Here is a 20,750-nt window from a genome sequence, read left to right as displayed (position 1 = left end):
CTAGGATCTTGTTGAGAATTTTAGCATCTATGTTCATCAAAGATATTGGCCTGTAGTTCTCTTTCTTTGTTGGGTCTTTACCTGGCTTGGGTATCAATGTGATGTGAGCTACATAAAATGATTTGGGGAGACTTCCATCTTTCTCAATCGTCTGAAATACCTTCAGTAGGATTGGAATCAGTTCCTCCTTAAATGTCTTGTAGAATTCTACTGGAAAGCCAACTGGTTCAGGGCTTTTTTTTGTGGGTAGTTTTCTTATTATGTAGTCAATTTCCTTGATTGTTATTGGTCTATTTAGGGTCTCAATTTCTTGTTTCAACCTAGGCAGGTTGTGTGATGACAGAAATTCCTCTATTTCTGAAAGGTTTTCAAGTTTGTTTCCATACAAGTGTACATAGTAGTCCCTAATGATTTTTTGTATTTCTTCAGGGTCAGATGTGACTTCATCTTTTGTGTTTCTGATTGTGCTTATTTGGGTTTTTTCTCACATTTTCTTGGTCAGTCTAGCTAGGGGACCATCAATCTTGTTTGTCCTTTCGAAGAACCAGTTTTTTGTTTCATTGATTTTTTGTATTATCTTTTTGTCTTCTATGTCCTGGATTTGGGCTTTTATTTTAGTGATCTGGATTCTTCTGCTGAAATTAGGGTTTTTGTGGTCTTGCTTTTCCAGCTTCCTTAGGTGGCTTGTTAGGCTGTTAATTTGTGATCCTTCCACTTTCTTCATGTGCATTTGTAGGGATATAAACTCCCCTCTTACTACAGCTTTCATAGCATCCCAGAGATTTTGGTAAGATGTTTCTTCATTTTCATTTGTTTCCAGGTATCTTTTGATCTCTGTTTTGATTTCATCATTGACCCGGGAGTTTTTTAGCATCATGCTGTTTAGTGTCCATGTCTTGTGGGTTTTGGGGAGACCTTGTTGGTGTTAATGTTTATTTTTATTCCACTGTGATCTGAGAAGTTGCATTGTAAAATTTCAGTCCTTTTAAAGTTGCTTATGCTTGATTTATGACCAATTATGTGGTCGATCTTACAATACGTTCCATGTGGTGATGAGTAGAATGTGTATTCTGTGGTCTTTGGATGGAGTGTTCTGTAGGTATCCATTAAGTCCATTTTGTCAAGAGTCACATTGAGGTTCCGGATCTCATTGGTGATTTTTTGTCCTGATGATCTGTCTAGGGTTGTGAGTGGGGTATTACAGTCCCCAGTTATGATGGTGTTAGAGTTAATATCTTTCTTTAGTTTTCCTAGAAGTTGCTTTATGAAAGTTGGTGCACCTATGTTGGGTGCATATATGTTTAGGACAGATATTTCTTGTTAATGGAGGAACCTTTGATCATTATGTAGTGTCCCTCTGTATCTTTTTTAATTTTTGATAACTCAAATGGTATTTTGTCTGAAATTAGGATTGTGACTCCTCCTTTCTTTTGTGTTCCATTTGCCTGAAAATTTGTTTCCCATTCTCTTACTTTGAGTCTGTGCATGTCCTTTCTAGTGAGATGGGTCTTTTGAAGGCAGTATATTGTTGCCTGGTGACATTTTATCCATTTTGCCATTCTATGTCTTTTCAGTGGTGCATTTAGTCCATTCACACTCAGGGTAATTATTGAAATGTGAGAGTTCATCCCTATCATAGAGTTCTTACAGAGTTGTTCTTTTTCCACTTGGTTTTTTGTCTTTCTTTTGGATTTGGGGTTGGTTCATGTGTATTTTATTCTTTTTCCTGTACTCTTGTGAAGAACATCGTTCTTTTTTCCTTTTCTTCAGTGTTTAGTACTTTCTTAAGTGTTTCATGTAGAGGTGGTTTGTGGCAGTGTAAGTTCTTAGGGACTGGATATCTGGGAAAGATTTTTTTTTTTTTGAGTTGGAGTCTCACTCTGTCGCCCAGACTGGAGTGCAGTGGCCGCTCCCGACAACCGCAGCCTTGACCTGCTGGGCTCCGGCGATCCTTCCACCTCAGCCTTCCAAGTAACTGGAACTACAGGCGCACGCTACCACACCCGGCTAATTTTTTATTTATTGTGGAGATGAGGTCTCACCAAGTTGTCCAGGTGGGTCTCGAACCCACAGGCTCAGGCAATCCACTCACCTCAGCCTCCCAAAGAGCAGGATTACAGGCTGAACCACCGAGCCTGGCAGATTTTAATTCTCCCTCGCTGATGAAGCTTAACTTTGCTCGGTAGGATATTCTTGGTTGAAATTGTTTATATTTTAGGACTTTGAAGAAAGGGCTCCAAGCTCTCCTAGCCTGCAGGGTTTCTGTAGATAAATCTGCTGCTATTCTAATTGGTCTTGCATGGTAGGTGATCTGGCCTTTTTCTCTTGCTGCCTTTAGGATTTTTTCTTTAATGCCTACTTTGTTTAGGCGAATTATTATGTGTCTAGGAGTTGGTCGTTTTATTTGTTGTCTTGCAGGGGTTCTCTGAATCTCTTGTGTTTGAATTTTTCCATCAGTGATTAGATAAGAGAAGTTTTCTTGAATGATCTCATGGAAAGTTTGTTCCAGTGTGGTCTCTGTCTCTCTTTCTGCCTCAGGAAGGTCAATTACTCTTAGGTTCAGTCTCTTGAAGTAATCATCATCTCTTGAAGATTTTGTTCCTTTTCGAACTTGTTTTCTGTGTTTTTAAGAGTTTGGGTTAGTTCTATATTTTGGTCCTCAAGCTGTGAGATTCTTTCTTCTGCTTGGGTAATTCTGCTTTCCATGCTTATCAGTTTGTTATTTATTTCATTCACAGTGTTCTTTATTACTGTTATCTCAGATATCAGCTCCTTCCTAGTTTCTTCTTGTCTCTCCTCAAATCTTTTAAATTTCTCCATAATGTCTTGATATCTAGGTTTGTAGTTTGGGACCAGTCATTCTGGGGGCTCTTCACTGCATTCTGAAGTCAGTTTTCTCAGTGTCTGCCCTCCCAGGGATCTGGAAGAGACCCATATTCTTCTTTTAGTTTTTTTTCATTTGTGTAGATTTTTCTCTCTTCCCCTTTTCCTCCTCTTCTTTAATTCTGTTTTTCAGGGAAGGTGGGGTTGATTTTGTTTCACTTGTGCAATTTCCTATTCTTCCTTATGAGGGTCCTCTGGCTTTGTTCACTTCTGAGGTAGAGTCTGGGCTGCGGGCTGTATTTATTGCAGTTTTAAGGTTTAATTGAGAGGGAGGCTGTGATTCAGAATCTATATGCTGATTCCAGCATTTACCAACAGATATAGGAGCACACTGGAACCTATTTCCCACTGCCTTACAATCTGTCTGTGCAGCAGTATGTAGGTTTGGTCCCTGGATCAAAAGGAAGTACAAAAGAGAAAAATAATGGCATAAGGGGGGATCAATAGGAAGTTAGAAAGAGAGGAGAGTGAGAGGAAAACAGACATACCTACCAACTAACAGGTGAAAAAGAAACACAAGGTCAGAGAGAAGTGAAAAAAACACGTTAGCCCAATTCCCTAAAGGATACTGGCAGCTACACAGAGACAGATCAATAAAATCATGAAACAGATAGTGTAAGTCAGAAAATGAACAAAAGTGAGCAAAACAAACAGTCAAAATGATAAAATCAAAAGTCAAAATAAGAGATCATACTAGCTCTGGAATCTTTCCTGAGTGTCTAAAGTCACTTCAGTGCTGATCTCCAGCCTCTCCCCTTTGTTTTCCTTGCAGGCAGCTAGATTTACTGGCAGCTTGGGTTTGTTTTTTTTAGCCTGCTGCCTGGGAGGTCTGAGAAGTTGCTTTTGTCTGATTCAGCAGGGGAGGGGCTTTGTCTCCTGTTTAGCGATGTTACCTTAGGAACCAAGGTGTAGGCTATTGATAGGTGCATGGGGCAATGCAATTCTCTGCCTGGAGAATGGCCGAGGTGGTAGCTTCATTTTCGCGGATCTTTTCTCTCTGCTCCTCTGGGTCCCTGTGGGTTCCACTGTAACGGACTGTGGTTCAGAGAATCTCACAAATACCCCTATGCTGTCACCATCTTACTGGAACTCTGTATATTAAATTTTCAAACATTGATGGTTTCACAAATTTATATTGTTGATCTCTAATTTAATTATTTTTTATTCAGGGAACATATTAATTCTCTTTTTCTTTAAATTCAATCACTTTTGTTTTAGTGACAAAGATTTTGCAAAATCTCAGAACCTATGGTTTTCTAAGAGAAAAAAAAATCAAGTTTATGGAAAAAATAAGAATAAGGCAAAAAAGAATAAAGAAGAACACAGAGTATGCCAACATTTCTTCCAACAATAATCAATCATTGAAAAATTTAAGTACTCAAGTACTTGAGTCAAAATGTAAATATTTTATGATTTCATCATTAGAAATAACTACTCAGCAATGTCTTTTCTGAAATGATAAGTAATTTAAACAAAGTACCCACCTTACTGCAAAAATTAATACAGGCATATTTGAAATTATATATAAGGTAAGGTTTTATTTCAACAGATATTCCTAATAAATATTATATAAAACATACTTAGTAGTTGGAAAGAAACAATAACGGATTTAAAAGTAAATCACATGAGCACATGCTTATGTAATGAAAGATAGGGAAAAAAGGCAAGAATTGTTTCTGCTGTCATGTCTACAAAGAGAAAGTAAATAAAGTATTTACATGTATCTTACTATGTGCTCATCACTGTAATATAAAGAACTATATCTATAAACAAATATGTCTGATTCATTTGAAACATAATGCTTATTTATTATACTATTAAGGAATGTCACCTAATTATTTTGACCACCATTTATAAGGCTTCATTAGTCACAGAGAAAGATGAATATCAACAAATGACAGTTACAGGAAAAGCTCCTTTATGATACATTCATGAAGGTGTAAACATTTAGAAAAGTTAAAACAGGAGAAAGACAATATGTCTATGGAAATGTGAAGATCTACAGGAAAGCCAAAAAATCTGGAAAATGCTGGGTAAGAATGGAAGCAGGCAAAGATACCTTGTATGTAGAATCACAGCTAGTTTCCATGTCTAAGAATATAGCAGAAAGCAGTTACCACAAGTCATCTGTATCTTGAGCAATAAGTAGTTACAGGGAAGTTCCTTCTTAGAATGAACCAGATTCTATCAATCTCTACATATATCAGGGTGGATGACAAAAGTCTTATGACTTAGAGACTGGGAATAGGGGACACAGTTCCTGCCTTTGCTAAATCAGTTGTCCTCATAAATAGCCCTTTTAGGACCAAGCAAAGGCGGCCAACAAAAGTCTCATAGATATATTAGTTCACAAATGAGCTATAAATTAATATAAATCATATCAGTAAAACTAAAGAAGGAAGAGAGTAATAAGAGAAGACAGCTGAAAATAAGATCTGGGTTCTAGTTTTGCTCTGCTACTAACTCACTACATAATCTAAAGACATTGATTTAAACTCTCCTGGCTTCCATTTGTTGATCAGGAAAGCAGTCTAGGTAGACCAAATAGATTGTAATGTCATGTCAGTTAATTCTTTGGAGGATTTGATAAATTTCCAACACCTTTGTAAACAGACACATACACATACACTCAATCTCTCTCTCTTTTTCTTTATCTTTCTCTCTCTTTCTCTTCCCTCTACAGTTGATACCTTCTTCCTTTGGAAAAAAAAGCTGTATTTATTCTACATTTATCTGTACAAAAATATGGGCATTTCTATTGTATTATGCATTAGTTTTCATCATTATTTTTGTATGTAATACAAATTGTACAATCAAAATTTTGAAACTATATTTACAATTAATCAGTACACAAATAAATAGTGTTTACTGAATGAAATATTTCTTAAAAGATATAATTGTCATGATCCCTAAATCCAGGTGTCTGTGCTTTTTAAAGGTTTCAGCTGCCTTCCATTGACAACATTTTTAATTAAGTAATTTCTTTAAACTCTAATATTGTGAAAAAGCAACATGAAAATTATAATTTTTTTATACACCTACAAACATTTCACCACATAAAGAGCTGGAGGCAAGCAGCAAAATGCTTTCAAAGAGTTATATTTTTGGCTGCAAAACTTGGCAGATAGATGAAATCTTTAAGAATGTTGATTTAATAACATTCATAGAAATGTTAGAAGTTGTAGTCATATTGAAGAAGAATCTTTTTATTATAAGTTTCTCTAATAATTATACATATTTAAACTGTATCCTTTTTACCTTTCACATCTAGTCCTAATTATTCATCCATGATAATGAAATATTATATTTATTATACTGCCAACATTTAGAAGCAAACAGTTTTTAAATGATAATTAAGTTTTAAAAGATGGCAGATCTGTAATGATGACTGTGAATAGATGATGCAAGCAATACAGTAGAGAAAATACTGGCTTTTGAGTCATAATTCTATTTCCTGGGTTTTGTCATTTACTATGTTTATAATTTGTGTCAAATAACAATTTATGTGTCTCAGCTACATAATGAATGAACTGATCATAAGAACATTGATCCTATTTTCCAAATTTTATATTAAATGAAAATCAACATTTTATAAACTAAAGAGCTGTATGCTAACATTATTATTGTCTGCCATTTGAGTATGCAATACAAATACAACCTTTTAAAATTGTACATGAATGCATTATTGACTTAAGAAAAAACAGAAATATAGGTAGATAAGTTGGAAATGACTGTGTCTTCATAACCCAACATAGTTACCTGAACATTCAGAGTCAATAAAAGGTTTAACGGCTTCTCCAAGCTAAAAGATACATTTTAAATGAAAAAGAAATATTCAGGGCTCTGAAGGAGGTCATGTGTATGTCATATTTTATCTCCATTATGCCTGCCTTGGTCATTTCAATTTTGTTTTACTTCGAATAAAATTTTTACATTACAGAAAATTCTTGACGTATTTATTCAATTAGAGTTGAGACAATTATCTGCAATTAAGCATCATACATAGATAGTCTCTGACTTACAATGATTTGATTTAACGATTTTCAACTATACTGTGAAACCATCACAATTTTGACATACTATGGATTTTGAATTTTGATCTTCTCCTGGGCTGGTGACACGCAGTACATGACATATTCAACACCTTATTATAAAGGCTTATGTTATGTGTTAGATGACTTTGCCGAAGTGTAATCTAATGTAGTGTTCTGAGCACATTTAAAGTAGTCTAGGCTAAACTATAATGTTTGTTAGGTTAAGTGTACTAAACGCATTTTTGATTTATGATATTTTCAACTTATAATGGGATAATCGGGACATAATTCCACTGTAAGTTGAGAAACATGTGTATTAGAAAGTACCAAAGAATCGGAAGTCAAAAGGCTTCTACTAATGCCTTTGTTAGGCCTTTGTCTTGTTTTAAAGCTTTAGAAAAAAAATCACTCCCCTGGATTTTATTGTATTTGTCCCTGAATAATAATTTAAAAAATAATAGCAATAATAATCAATCAAGCAGAAAAGGCCTTGAATTCATACTTTCATATATATTTATTTATATGTGTGTGACTACAACACGAAGTTTCATGCAACTTCTCAACTGCCTCACTATTTACAGACATAAATTTCTGTTACATATGTGCTGAGGATATGACAGACCTTTGCAAAAGTGTGGAAACAATTTAGTAATCTATGTTAGCTTGGTATGGAGCTTAATGTCAAACGGCAAAGTCAACCCTCTAGGAATGCAATCTCTCAATTTAATTTTCAATGTCAACACGTAGCTAAGAGAGAGGATGAAATGTGTTCATTACAGGACACCAAATCGATGCAATAAAGTCACTAAAGCTTTATTGTGTTATACATTCATGTGTCAAACTATTTAGGGATAACATTATATTGCTTCTTAACCAAGAGGGGAAATGAAGATAAACCATCTCTCATTCTATGCCACATGCCAGCGTCAATGTTGAGTAGTATAGTGAACGCTCAAACCGGAACACTCTTGGTTTCCACCACCCACCCTCCTGTTAATAGAATTACCTCAACTACTAGGATCAAGCAGACTTTATGCTCCTCATTTCTTGTTTAGCTCCTTAACATATGTCCCCCTAGTACTTTTTCCTAACAAAAAGCAATATCAATAATCCAACTACCTTATTAAAATTTCCAACAGTAAGATGAATGGTTTACTGGCCAGATCTCATGGCTCTCTCCCAGTACATCTTGCACCAAATGTTTTCCAAAAAGTACTAGCAGTCTTGTTTAGAAAATATTTTTCTCCTGCTACAACTATGTTTTTTAAAAAATTACAGATTTTTTCTTAGTCAAACATAAAGTAAGTTAATCCCATCACAAATACATGGATTAATCTGTTGAAAATCTCACTTCTAGCCGGGCTCGGTGGCTCAGCCTGTAATCCTGCACCCTTGGGAGGTTGAGGTGAGTGGATTGCCTGAGCCCGCGGGTTCGAGACCCACCTGGGCAACTTGGTGAGACCTCATCTCTACAATAAATCAAAAATTAGCTGGGCGTGGGAGTGGGTGCTTGTAGTTCTGGCTACTTGGAAGGCTGAGGCGGAAGGATTGCTGGAGCCCAGCAGGCAAGGCTGCGGTGGCCGGGATCGGCCACTGCACTCCAGTCCGGGCGACAGAGTGAGACTCCAACTCAAAAAAGAAAAGAAAAGAAAAGAAAATCTCACTGCTTTTCTCTCATATGGAAATTATTTCAAAATATTTAATGAAAATTAATTAATTTATTAATTCATTCAACAAATACTTATTGTATACCTTCCATTTGTCCAGCACAATTCTAAGTATGAGAGATAAGCTAAAACAAATACACTCTCTGATCACATGATTCTTATACTCTAGTGGAAATTACAGAAAATAAACTAATAAAATTATATGGTAAAACCTCAAGAAATTATATTTGCTATGAAGAGAGTGATAGGGGAAGACTATTTCAGGAAGTGTGGTCTAGGAAGGCACCTTTGTGGTGTTTTAGTTCAGTAGAGCTCTCAATAAAATAAAATCAGCATCTTTAAATTTACTCATGAATTTACTCCTGTATTGATATGAAAAATGAGGAATTCATTAAATAATTTTTTTATTGAATAACTTTTCTTCATACCACAACTTTACAAATATTGGGTTCCTTCTTTTTTTTTTTTTTTTTTTGAGTTGGAGTCTCACTCTGTCACCCAGACTGGAGTGCAGTGGCTGCTCCCGGCCGGCCACTGCAGCCTCGACCTGAAGGGCTCCGGCAATCCACTCACCTCAGCCTCCCAAAGCGCAGAATTATAGGCTGAGTCACCGAGCCCGGCTGGGTTCCTTCTTAATGCTCAGAAGTTTTTATCTTAAAAATTTCTTGTTCAACAAGATATTTTTCTTCATACCCTAAGTTTTTTGAACGTTGCAGTCTAATTCCTTTATGATCAGGATTATATGTGTAGAATTACTTTTTTAAAGACAGTATTAGCATTTGTTGTTGTTGTTATTATTATTATTATTATTTTAGAAAGCAGAATTTATTGAGAGGACAGAAAAACTCCCACAGCAGGAGGGAACCTAAAGGGGTTGTCTTGAATTACTTTTGATCCAGCAATAGCTTGACTTGGCTTCAGCTTTAGCTCAAGGGTACATGCTCCAACTTCTGTGTCATTAGTCTCTTTTTAATTGACATTGTTATATCCTTTAATGGTGTTCCAATCAAATAGGCCCCAATTTTTTTAAATTACTTCTTTCTTTCTCTATCTGAGTTTCTAACTGACATCTTCACTATCTAATGTGTCTACCTTTTCCTTAGAATAGACTCTTTGAAGTCTGCCACTTCTTGTCCTATGCATTTTTCAAGATCCTTCTCATTAGCTAAGGATCTGATTCACCACATGTCAGACCTGCTGTTGTCAGTTTTCTCTACACAAGATGGATCTTCCCCTAATGTCAGGAACTTAAACCATGAATGTTTATTCCAGTACTATTCAGATCTTAAAACTTCTGCACTTTTTGAAATATAACTGTATAAAATTTGTTCTAATTATATGTTACTTATTATCACTATCATCACTGTCATCATTATCATTATATCTATGACCTTTTAGTATTAAACTGTATTACTGCTACCCTATTTAAGGTTGAGATTAAGCATCTTTGACCTCCACAGACGCCTATCAGTTAGCTAGTATCAGCCAAATGTTAATGAAAATTGAATATTGTTACTGGCCTGCCAACAGAACTAACCTGTGACAATATGCCATAGGTACAGTGCTATCTACGTATTTTAGAAATATGCACAAAATGCATGATTGCTACACTTGCAGTAATCTCTGCTTTTTAATTACAACCATCTTTATCTAGTTAGTTCCGAGCATTCTCTCCTCAAACAGGACTTCTTGTGGCCTAAAACCCAGAAAACTAAAAGACTTTGAAAATTGGTTCAGAGATATAGAAGAAAATGGACCTTCCCACTCCATAATCATAGATTCAAAAACACTTGTGAAATACCATGGATGAGTAACTACCAAAAAAGATTCAGAGTTCCTCAGAAAGAAACAAATTCTGGATGATGGAACAGGTGAGACTGTGAGAGTCTCTGCAAAAGCAAGTCTCCATAAAGTCTCTTTGCATGAGCGGGTGTGTGCCGGTGGGTGAGAGAATGTCCCTCTGAGGGGACACTTGGATTCATGCACCCAGGGCTCCCCTCTGGAGGTGACTGCAACCCCCTACCGCCATGAGATTGGAGGCCCAGGTGAGCAGGATTGTCTGCCTTTCTCTGGGTTCTATTGAAAGGAGGCAGCAGACAGCAGTAGCCCCTTAGCACTGGCACCTGGTGCACACCATCACTTAAGGCAGTAGACCTGGCACGAGAAGGCAGGTAGTGGAAATCTGGAATAAAACTCCAACACCAGTAATGGGTCGCCAATGGGGGTCATCTTCTCAGTCCTGGACGAGACAAAGATTTGCACTGCCCCACCCAGTTCTGCCCAGTCTCCATCTTGGGATGCAGAGGCTATTATCTCATCAGATTCAGAGACAGATGCCACTCTCCCATGCTGGAACAGGCACAGACATGTCAGATCTGAGTGGGAGACTTGATAGCAACAGCAATGAAAAGGGTGAGTCTGGATCTGATCCATCCTCCTTCCACAGTAGTCCATGGGGCATCTGATCCATGCTGAGAGCAACCCTATCAGTTTGCACTGAGACAGGAGGGGAAGGGCTGGAGACCAGAGCTGCTCCTTAAGGTGTAGGCCTGAAAGGAATCTGGACTAAGAGAAACTGCCAGGTAGCGAGTTTTTCTTTCTTATTTGTTTTTTGTTTTGGTTTTAGCTTTTTCTCTTCTTCTTTCTTTCTCTCTGTTTTTGTTTATGCTTTTGTATTTGCTCTGTTTCCATTATTTTAATTTTTTTTTTTTGAGTTGGAGTCTCACTCTGTCACCCAGACTGGAGTGCAGTGGCCGCTCCCAGCCACGACAGCCTCGACCTGCTGGGCTCCGGTGATCCTTCTGCCTCAGCCTTCCAAGTAGCCGGAATTACAGGCATGCGCTACCATGCCCGGCTGATATTTTGATTTTATTGTAGAGATGAGGTCTCACTGCCCAGGCAAGTCTCAAACCCATGGACTCAGGCAATCCACTCACCTCAGCCTTCCAAAGGTGTGGGATTACAGGCTTAGCCACTGAGCCTGGTCATTATTTTAATTTTTTTGGAAGGATCGTCTATACGTTTTTGTCCTTTTTGTTGTTTTGGTCTTTGTTTATCTCTGTTTATTAATTAGTTTGTATGCCTGTCTGTTGTCTCTCTTCTTCTTCATCTCTCTCTCTCTCTCTCTCTCTCTCTCTCTCTCTCTCTCTCTCAACCTCCCTTTTGTCTTCTCTTTCCTTTTTCCTTCTTTTTTTCTTTTCTTATCTCATTTTGCTTTCAGGGGCAAATAGACACCCCCACTGCATGGAAGATTGTAAAGCAGTGGGAAGTGGGTTCCAGGGGGCTTGCACACTTGTCAGAGGATACAGAGATATGTAGATAATTTCTTAATCATAGCTCCCCCCTCAATTAAATTTCAAACCTGCAAAAAGCACTGGCTGCTCGTCCTAGTACAGCTTCAGAATTGAACAAAACCAGATGATCTACATAAGGAAGAATAGAAGATAGGGCAAACAGAAATAAAAGCTATCACCCCATCACTGAAAAACAGAATTAAAGAAGAGGTTTAAAAAAAGGGAGGGGGAGAAGGAGAAAAATGTACACAAATGAAGAAAAACCAAAGTAAGAATAGGAGTCTCACACAGACTCCTGGGAATATTCCCAGTCACTGAGAATACAGACTCTGAAACTCAAGCAATGAAGAGCTCCCAGAATGACTGGTCTCAAATCACAAATCCAGATATAACGATATTAATAGAAAGAATAAATAGAAATGAGGAGAGAAAAGAAGAAAGAATGAAGGAGTTGATAACTGAGATAACAACAATAAAGAATACACTGAATGAAATAAACAACAAATTGATAAGCATGGAAAGCATAATTAACAAGCAGAAGAATGAATCTCAGAGTTTGAGGACCAAAATATGAAACTAATCCAAAAAGCCAAAAACATAGAAAAGAAGCTTAAAAAGACAGAAGAAAACCTCCAGGAGATGAGAAATTGTTTCAAGAGGGTGAACCTAAGATTAATTGGAATCTCTGAGGTGGATAGAGAGACAGAGACCACCCTAGGACAAACATTCCAAGAAATTATCCAAGAAAACTTCCCTCATTTCATCAGTGACATGACCATTCAAATACAAGAGATTCAGAGAAATCATGCAAGACAACAAATGAGAAGCCCAACTCCCAGACACATAGTAATTCACCTACACAAAGAAAAAATCGTAAAGGCAGCAAGAGAGAAAGGTCAGACTACATGCAAGGGAAGACCAATTAAAATAGCAGCAGACTTATCTACAGAAACACTTCAAGTAAGGAGAGCTTGGAGCTCAATCTTCAAAGTTCTCAAAGATAAACAATTTCAACCGAGAATTACCTACCCAGCTAAGTTAAGTTTATCAGTGATGGAGAATTACAATCCTTTCCTGACATTCAATTCCTAAGAGTTTACACTGCCTCCAGACCAGCTCTACAAGAAACACTTAAGAAAGTATTAAACACAGGAGAAAGGAAAAAAAGAATGGCAATGCCCTTCCCAAGAATGCAGGAAAAAGATTGAAAACACATATGAATCAACCCCATAATCAAAAGAAAGATAACAAACAAACAACAGAAACAACAACAAACTCTATAAGATCCTCATCACAGGGATAATCTCTCACATCTTAATAATTAGCCTGAATATGGATGGACTAAATGCATCACTGAAAAAATATAGGATGGCAAATTGTAGAAAATACGAAACTATAATATATTGTCTCCAAGAGACTCATCTCACCAGAAAGGACACTCATAGACTTCAAAGTAAGAGGATGGGAAACAAAATTTCAAGTGAATGGAACATAAAAGAAAGCAGGAGTCATGATATTAATATCAGACAAAATATCCCTTAAGTTATCAAAAATTTAAAAAGATATGGAAGGTCACATGATAAAAGTTTTGATCTATCAACAAGAAACATCCATATTCAACATATATGCACCCAACATAAGAGCACCAACTTTCATAAAGCAGCTTCCAGGTAAACTAAAAAAAAGATATTGACTCTAGCATTATCATAGCTGAGAACTTAAACACCCCATTAGCAACCATAGGCAGATCATCAAGTCTCAAAGTCAAAAAGGAGATTCAGAACCTCAATGTGACACTTGACCAAATGGAATTGATACCTACAGGACTCTCTATCCAACAACCATGGAATCTACATTCTACTCATCACCACATGAAATGTACTTCAAGATCAACCACACCTTCGGTCATAAGTCAAGCATAAACAAATTCCATAAGATTAAAATTCAGCCATAAACATTCTCAGCCCACAGTGGAATAAAAATAAATGTCAACACCAGCAAAGTTCCCCCAAAACCACAAAGACATGGACACTAAACAGCATGATGCTAAACAACTCCCATGTCAACACAGAAATCAAAACAGAGATTGAAAAATACACAGAAACAAATGAAAATGAAGAAGCATCTTAACAAAATCTCTAGGATGACATGAAAACAGTTGTATGAGGGGAATTCATATCAGTACAAACACACATGAAGAAAATGAAAAGATCACAAGTTAACAGCCTAACAAATCACCTAAGGAAGCTGGAAAAGCAAGACCACCAAAACCCTAACTTCAGCATAAGAAACCAGATCATCCAAATAAAAGCTCATATTCAGGACATAGAAGACAAAAGATAAAAAATCAGTGAAACCAGATTCAGGACATAGAAGACAAAAGACAAAAAAATCAGTGAAACCAGAAGCTGGTTTTTTGAAAAGATAAACAAGATTGATGGACCCCCTAGCTAGAGTGACTAAGCAAACGGGAGAAAAAGCCCAAATAAACACAATCAGAAATCCAAAAGATCAAGTCACAACTGACCCTGAAGAAATACAAAAGATTATCAGAGATTACTCTGTACACCTGTATGGAAACAAACTCAAAAGCCTAAATGAAATGGAGGACTTTCTGACATCACACACCACCTCAGTTGACACAAGGAGACATTGAGACCCTAAATAGTCGAATATCAACTCAGGACATCGACTATGTCATAAGAAAACTACCTACAAAAAAAAAAAGCACTGGACTAGATGACTTTCCAACAGAATTCTACAAAATATATAAGGGTGAACTGATGCCAATCCTGTTGAAAGTATTCCAGACAATCAAGAAAAATGGAACTCTTCCCTAACCATTTTATGAAGCTAACATCACATCGATACCCAAACCAGGTAAAGATCCAACAAAGAAAGAAAGAGAACTATAGGCTGATATCCTTGATGAACATAGATGCTAAAACTCTCACCAAGATCCCAGCAAACCGGAAACAACATATCTCAAAAATCATCCACCATGACCAAGTAGGCTTCATCCTCAGGATGTAGGGCTGGTTCAACATCCACAAGACTATAAACATAATTAAATACATCAAGAGATGTAAAGACAAAAACCACATGGTTATATCATTAGATGCAGAAAAAGCCTTTGTTAAAATCCAGCACCTCTTCTTGATAAAAATCCTTGAATATCTAGGCACAGATGAAACATACCTCAAAATAGTAAGATCCATCTATGAGAAACCCACAGCCAACACACTGCTAAACAGAAATTGGGACCCTTTCCTCTGAAAACTGGAACAAGACAAGGATGCCCACTCTCATCCCTCCTGTTCAACATAGTATTGGAAGTCCTAGCTAGAGCAATCAGACAAGAGAAGGAGATCAGGGTAGCCAAGTATGAAAAGAGGTCGTTAAGTCATCCCTCTTTGCAGACAACATGATTCTATACCTCGAAAACCCAAGAGACTCTCAAAAACCTTCTTGCACTGATAAAGGACGTTGACAAAGTCTCAGGGTATAAAATAAATGTGCAAAAGACTGTTGCATTTCTATACACTAACAATAAACAGAAACCTAAATAAAAAGCAAATCACATTCACAATAGCCACAAAAAAAAGAAAGAAAGAAAGAAAGAAAGAAAGAAAGAAAGAAAGAAAGAAAGAAAGAAAGAAAGAAAGAAAGAAAGAAAGAAAGAAAGACCTTTGTAACTTTCTAACCAGAGATGTGAAAGACCATTACAAAGAAAACTACAAAACACTGCTCAAAGAAATAAAAGATGACACAAACAAATGGGAAAATAGTCCCTGCTCATAGCCTGGAAGAAGCAACATTGTTAAGACATCCATTCTACCCAAGGCAATCTACAGATTTAATGCAATACCCATTAAATTACCAGCAGCATTCTTCTCAGACCTGGAAACGAGAATGCAGGAATTCATATGGAAACCTAAGTGACCACGAATAGCCAAAACGATTCTCAGCAAAAACAACAACAAAAATAAACATAGCAGGAGATATCACACTCCCAGAGTTTAAACTTTATTATAAAGCTACAATAATCAAAACAGCCTGGTATTGGTACCAGAACAGACATGTACACCAATGGAACAGGAAAGAGACTCCAGAAGCAAAACCTCAATTTCTCCACCAACTCATCTTTGACAAAGTCTCCACCACCAACCACCAGGGAGAGGAGAATCTACTCAGTAAACGATGCAGGCAAAACTGGCTGGCCACATGCAGAAGATTAAAACAAGACCCCCACCTACCACTATACACAAAAATCAACTCTAAATGGATCAAAGACCTAAACATAAAACCTCCCACCATAAGAACCTTAGAAAATGCAGGAGACATCCTTATAGAAATTGGAATTGGCAACAGATTACTTATCAAAACCCAAAGTGCCCGTGCCATAAGAGACAAAATAGACAAGTGGGATATCATCACACTGACAAGTTTCTGCAAAGCCAAAGAAACCATCAAGAAATCAGGGAGACAGTCCACGGACTGAGGAAAAATATTTGCCAACTGTATATCTGACAAAGGCCTAACATCTAGGATATATAAGACACTCAAACGTGCGGAAGAGAGAAAAACCAAATAGTCCCATTACAAAGTGGGCAAAAGATATGAATAGGCGCTTCTAAAAAGAAGACATATGAGCAGCTCATAGATACATGAAAAAATTCTCAGCCTCACTAGTCATCAAAGAAATGCAAATTAAAACCACACTGAGATGCCACCTAACTCCAGTCTGATCAATAACTCAAAAAACAATAGATGCTGGCGAGGATGCAAGGAAAGGGGAACGCTTCTACACTGTTGGTGGAAGTGTAAACTTGTACAACCCTTATGGCAAACAGTTTGTGGACTCTTAAAAGGTCTAAAAAATTGACCTTCCATATGACCCCGTGAACCTACTACTGGGAATATACGTGGAGGAACACAAATCACTCTATGAAAAAGATACCTGCACACATGTTTATTGCAACATTGTTCACAATAGGGAAAACATAGAATCAAACATGTTGCCCATGGAAAGAGGACTGGATTTTAAAAACGTGGTACAAATACATGATGGAATATTACACAGCCATAAAGAAGGACAAAATTAAGAACTTCACAGCAACCTGGATGGACTTAGAGTCTATAATACTGAGTGATCTATCACAGAAACAGAGAACTGAGTATCACATGTTCTACTCATAAGTGGACCTTGAACACTTATCATAATACAATAAGAAAAGGACTGTCAGTAGTGGGAAATTGCCAGGGGAGGGGAAGAGGGATTGGCAGTAGTAGGATTCTTCTGGGGCAGGGCACACCTCATAAACAAGGGTATATTGAACATTTTGGTATTTAACCATGATTTGTACCTATATCTTTAAAATAAAAATAAATAAAAAGAAAGAAAGAATGAATGAAACCAATTCCCAACAGAATCTATGATTGGCAGAGAGTTGTTATAACATAATTCATCAAAGAGAATAGTTTGATTTACTATTAAAATTATGTCATTCACTTTCTTAATTGTTTTCAAAGGTCTTAGGAAAGAGCAGGTGCCTCAGTCTAATTTATGTGAAAATAAACCTCATGTTAATTACATGAAATTCATCAAATCACTAAGTTTAGAAACAGAATATGTTACTATTAAACAAAATATGTTACTACTTTGAGGCAAGAAGAAAAATAGGTTGAAAACAAGTAAACACTGAAAGACTGAAGTGGCCAGAACTTAGAATCATCTCTGGTCTTGCAATCAAATTCATTTCTCCTGTGTTGAATTAACATGCTGGAGCTACTTTTTACTGTTTCAAGGCACATCACTACACACACTAAAGGATAATGGAAAAAAAGGCTGGGCAAGTCATTTGTGTATCGTATGGGATTGGAGGGGGCAGGGGAACAGGAAACTCACAACAAGAATTTGTGTTTTGGAGATATTTTGAAATTTTTGGTGATATCCTCAGCTGTCACTACTGGGGGAAGGGTGCCACTGGCTCTTAGTAGTGATTAGAAGCCAGAAATTCTGCTAAACGAACTACAGTGTACTTTATAGACCCCATATAACAAAGAATCATCTGGCCCAAATATCAGTAGTGCTCAAGTTGAGAAACCTTGCTCTAGAATAGTTTTTCTCAAACTTTAGCAATCAGCATCACCTGGAAAACTTGTTAAAACACAGATTGCTGATTTCCATCCCCGATATTTCTGACTCAGTAGGTCTTGTGCAGAGCCCGAGAATTTGCATTTCTAAGAAGCTTCCTGATGATGCTGATGCTACTTGTCTGGAAACCACATTTTGAGAACCATAATTTTGACATGAATTACTTTGATATAACCATTCATAAACTCCCACACTTCCCCTTACATACAATATACGCCATCAATAATCATAAATGTAAGGTCTTCTCTCCTCTTCTGCATTCTAAACTCTATTAGAGCAAAATCTATCCAGTTCAGCATTGCATATTCACATAAATAAGCACTCTAATTTTCAAATTTCCAACAAAAAAATTCTTAAGTGTTTGGAATACTGCTATAATGTTTCAAAGTCTATGAACTGTTTATCTCTGAGGCATTTCCCTTACAAAAATAACAGCAAAATACTTGTTAACTGCAATTATTAAATTATTATATTAAATTATTATAATAATGTATCTTTAACATTAAGAATTATAAATTAACATTGTTATTAACATTAAAAGACAAAATCTGGGGAAGGGATTTGTTACTGTCGCATATCTTCTGCCTACAACATTAAAAGTATCAGTCAACAAAAATTGTGCTCAATTTAAGCTCAATTTAAGCTTTTAAGAATTTACTCCAATATATTCACACATGCAATTTATATTAATGAAAATTAGGTGACTGTCTCATAACTTAGCCTTTCCAATCAAAGAAAATACTTATTAGATTGTAATTTAAAATTTTTAAAATAGCCTTTTTATTAACATGAATGTAAAATAAAAAGACAAACTTAAAATGTACAAATGTGCAAAATATTTTACAATATAAACAAATATCTTCAATCTTCATTATAGACCTTCTTTCTTATCCAGACAATGCTACTCCTAGTTTTCTAACTCAGAATTCTCAGATAAAACTAAAGTGCCATGTTATATGGAACTGTTAAAGACAACTTATCTTAGATGGTGGACAAAACGTTAAATAATTCAGGCAAGTTTTAAGTGCTTCATTTTTCCCCTTTACATTTCTCTCCATAATGAAAGCCCTTGGGTGAAAAATGTCTGGGATAATTTTTATCATAGTTATAAGGGAGAGTTACTCTATATAGATTTGAAAAAAAACCAAAATGCATCTAGTAATTCCGTCTTTAGATTTGTGCTCAGCTTAAGACAAAATGTCTCTCTTTAACCATCAAAGGCATTAAGTAAATGGCATCTTGTTCTACTATCTCCTCTTTTGTAATATACTCACAAGCATATAACCAGAAAAATCTTTTTAAAGCACCACTTTGATCTCCTTCTTATCTTATAATCTTTAGCAACAATCCACTGAACACTGAATACTGTTAACAAAAACTTCTGACTACAGAAAACCAAGAATTAGCTAACTCAGAAACACTCCCAAAACAACATAAATTAACTGAATGAAAGAAACACACACACACACGCACACACACACACACACATACATACTCACACAATTATAATATAACTGTGCATGTATGATTGAAGGAAGAAATAGAAATACAGCAAAGTAGGCAGACAGTCTGACAGGTAAAGGCCCTGCTGAGAGGGGTGGAGCACAAGAACACTGGGCCTGGATATGATAAAGGAATTGGATATTGATTCTCCTAGAGAGCAGATGAGGCCTTGGGTCTGCAAAATCTGGTTGGTTAGAACTGCAACCTGTGTATTAAATCTAAGACCTTAAGGAAGTGCACGGACAGAGAAGATAAAAGTTTCATTTCCCAATGCCAAAAACTAAGATGCAGCTTGTCTTGACTAGGTCAGAAAAAAATTTGAAAAGTGTCCTATGGTAAATCAAATTAAGAAGTCTGTGTTTTCTTTACAAGTTCAGAGTCTAAATTGATACTGACCATGTGATTTGGGGAACTCAAAGTCAAAAGTAGTTACATCCAAGTGTTCAATAGCCATATATGGCTAGTGGTCATATATGTACTAAGTAAGACTGGTCTAGAGTATGAAACAGGTAAGTAATATCCAAACATAGCAAGAGGACATTCCAGATAAATATAGCAATTATTTTCTAAACATGAACAGGTGGAATTAGGAAACATTCCCAGAAGAGATTATAGTTCATCAAACTTCAAATGGCAAATAGACAATTATTGGTCACATACAAAAACCCTTCCCGCCGGGCTCAGCGGCTCAGCCTGTAATCCCGCGCTTTGGGAGGCTGAGGTAGGTGGATTGCCTGAGCCCGCAGGTTCGAGACCCGCCTGGGCAACTTGGCGAGACCTCATCTCCACAATAAATCAAAAATCAGCCGGACGTGGTAGCACGCGCCTGTAGTTCCAGGTACTTGGAAGGCTGAGGCGGAAGGATTGCTGGAGCCCAGCAGGTCGAGGCTGCGGTGGCCAGGAGCGGCCACTGCACTCCAGTCTGGGTGACAGAGTGAGACCAACTCAAAAAAAACAAGAAACGAAACTCTTCCCAATTTCATCCCCTACAACTTCTCATAACAAAATGTTTGCCCACTATTAAATCCGAAATAAAATAGCTAAGTCTGGATCACGTATACCACAATTTGCTAAAGAAATCCAGCTGGAAGCCTGTGTTAATCCCAACTCTGGATTCACACAGCTTTGTTATTCAACTCATTTTTGGTTCTCAACATTACAGTTAACTGTTTTTTCATTTTTTCTTGTGACTATTTTATAATTTTATTTTATT

The 20,750-nt window shown here is 36.8% G+C and overlaps 1 protein-coding gene across 5 annotated transcripts in view; it reads right to left on the bottom strand.

Moving 5' to 3' along the window:
- Positions 1 to 20,750, bottom strand: part of DPP10 (dipeptidyl peptidase like 10) — a 579,521-nt gene that overhangs the window by 420,218 nt on the left and 138,553 nt on the right. The gene's annotated exons all lie outside the window — the stretch shown is intronic.

This window comes from Carlito syrichta, unplaced genomic scaffold (genome assembly GCF_000164805.1).
Source record: "Carlito syrichta isolate Samal-C Ts95f unplaced genomic scaffold, Tarsius_syrichta-2.0.1 Scaffold307170, whole genome shotgun sequence".
In the NCBI taxonomy this organism is placed as follows: domain Eukaryota; kingdom Metazoa; phylum Chordata; class Mammalia; order Primates; family Tarsiidae; genus Carlito; species Carlito syrichta.
Note: the sequence above shows the minus strand (reverse complement) of the source record. Positions and strands in the feature narration are given on the sequence as shown.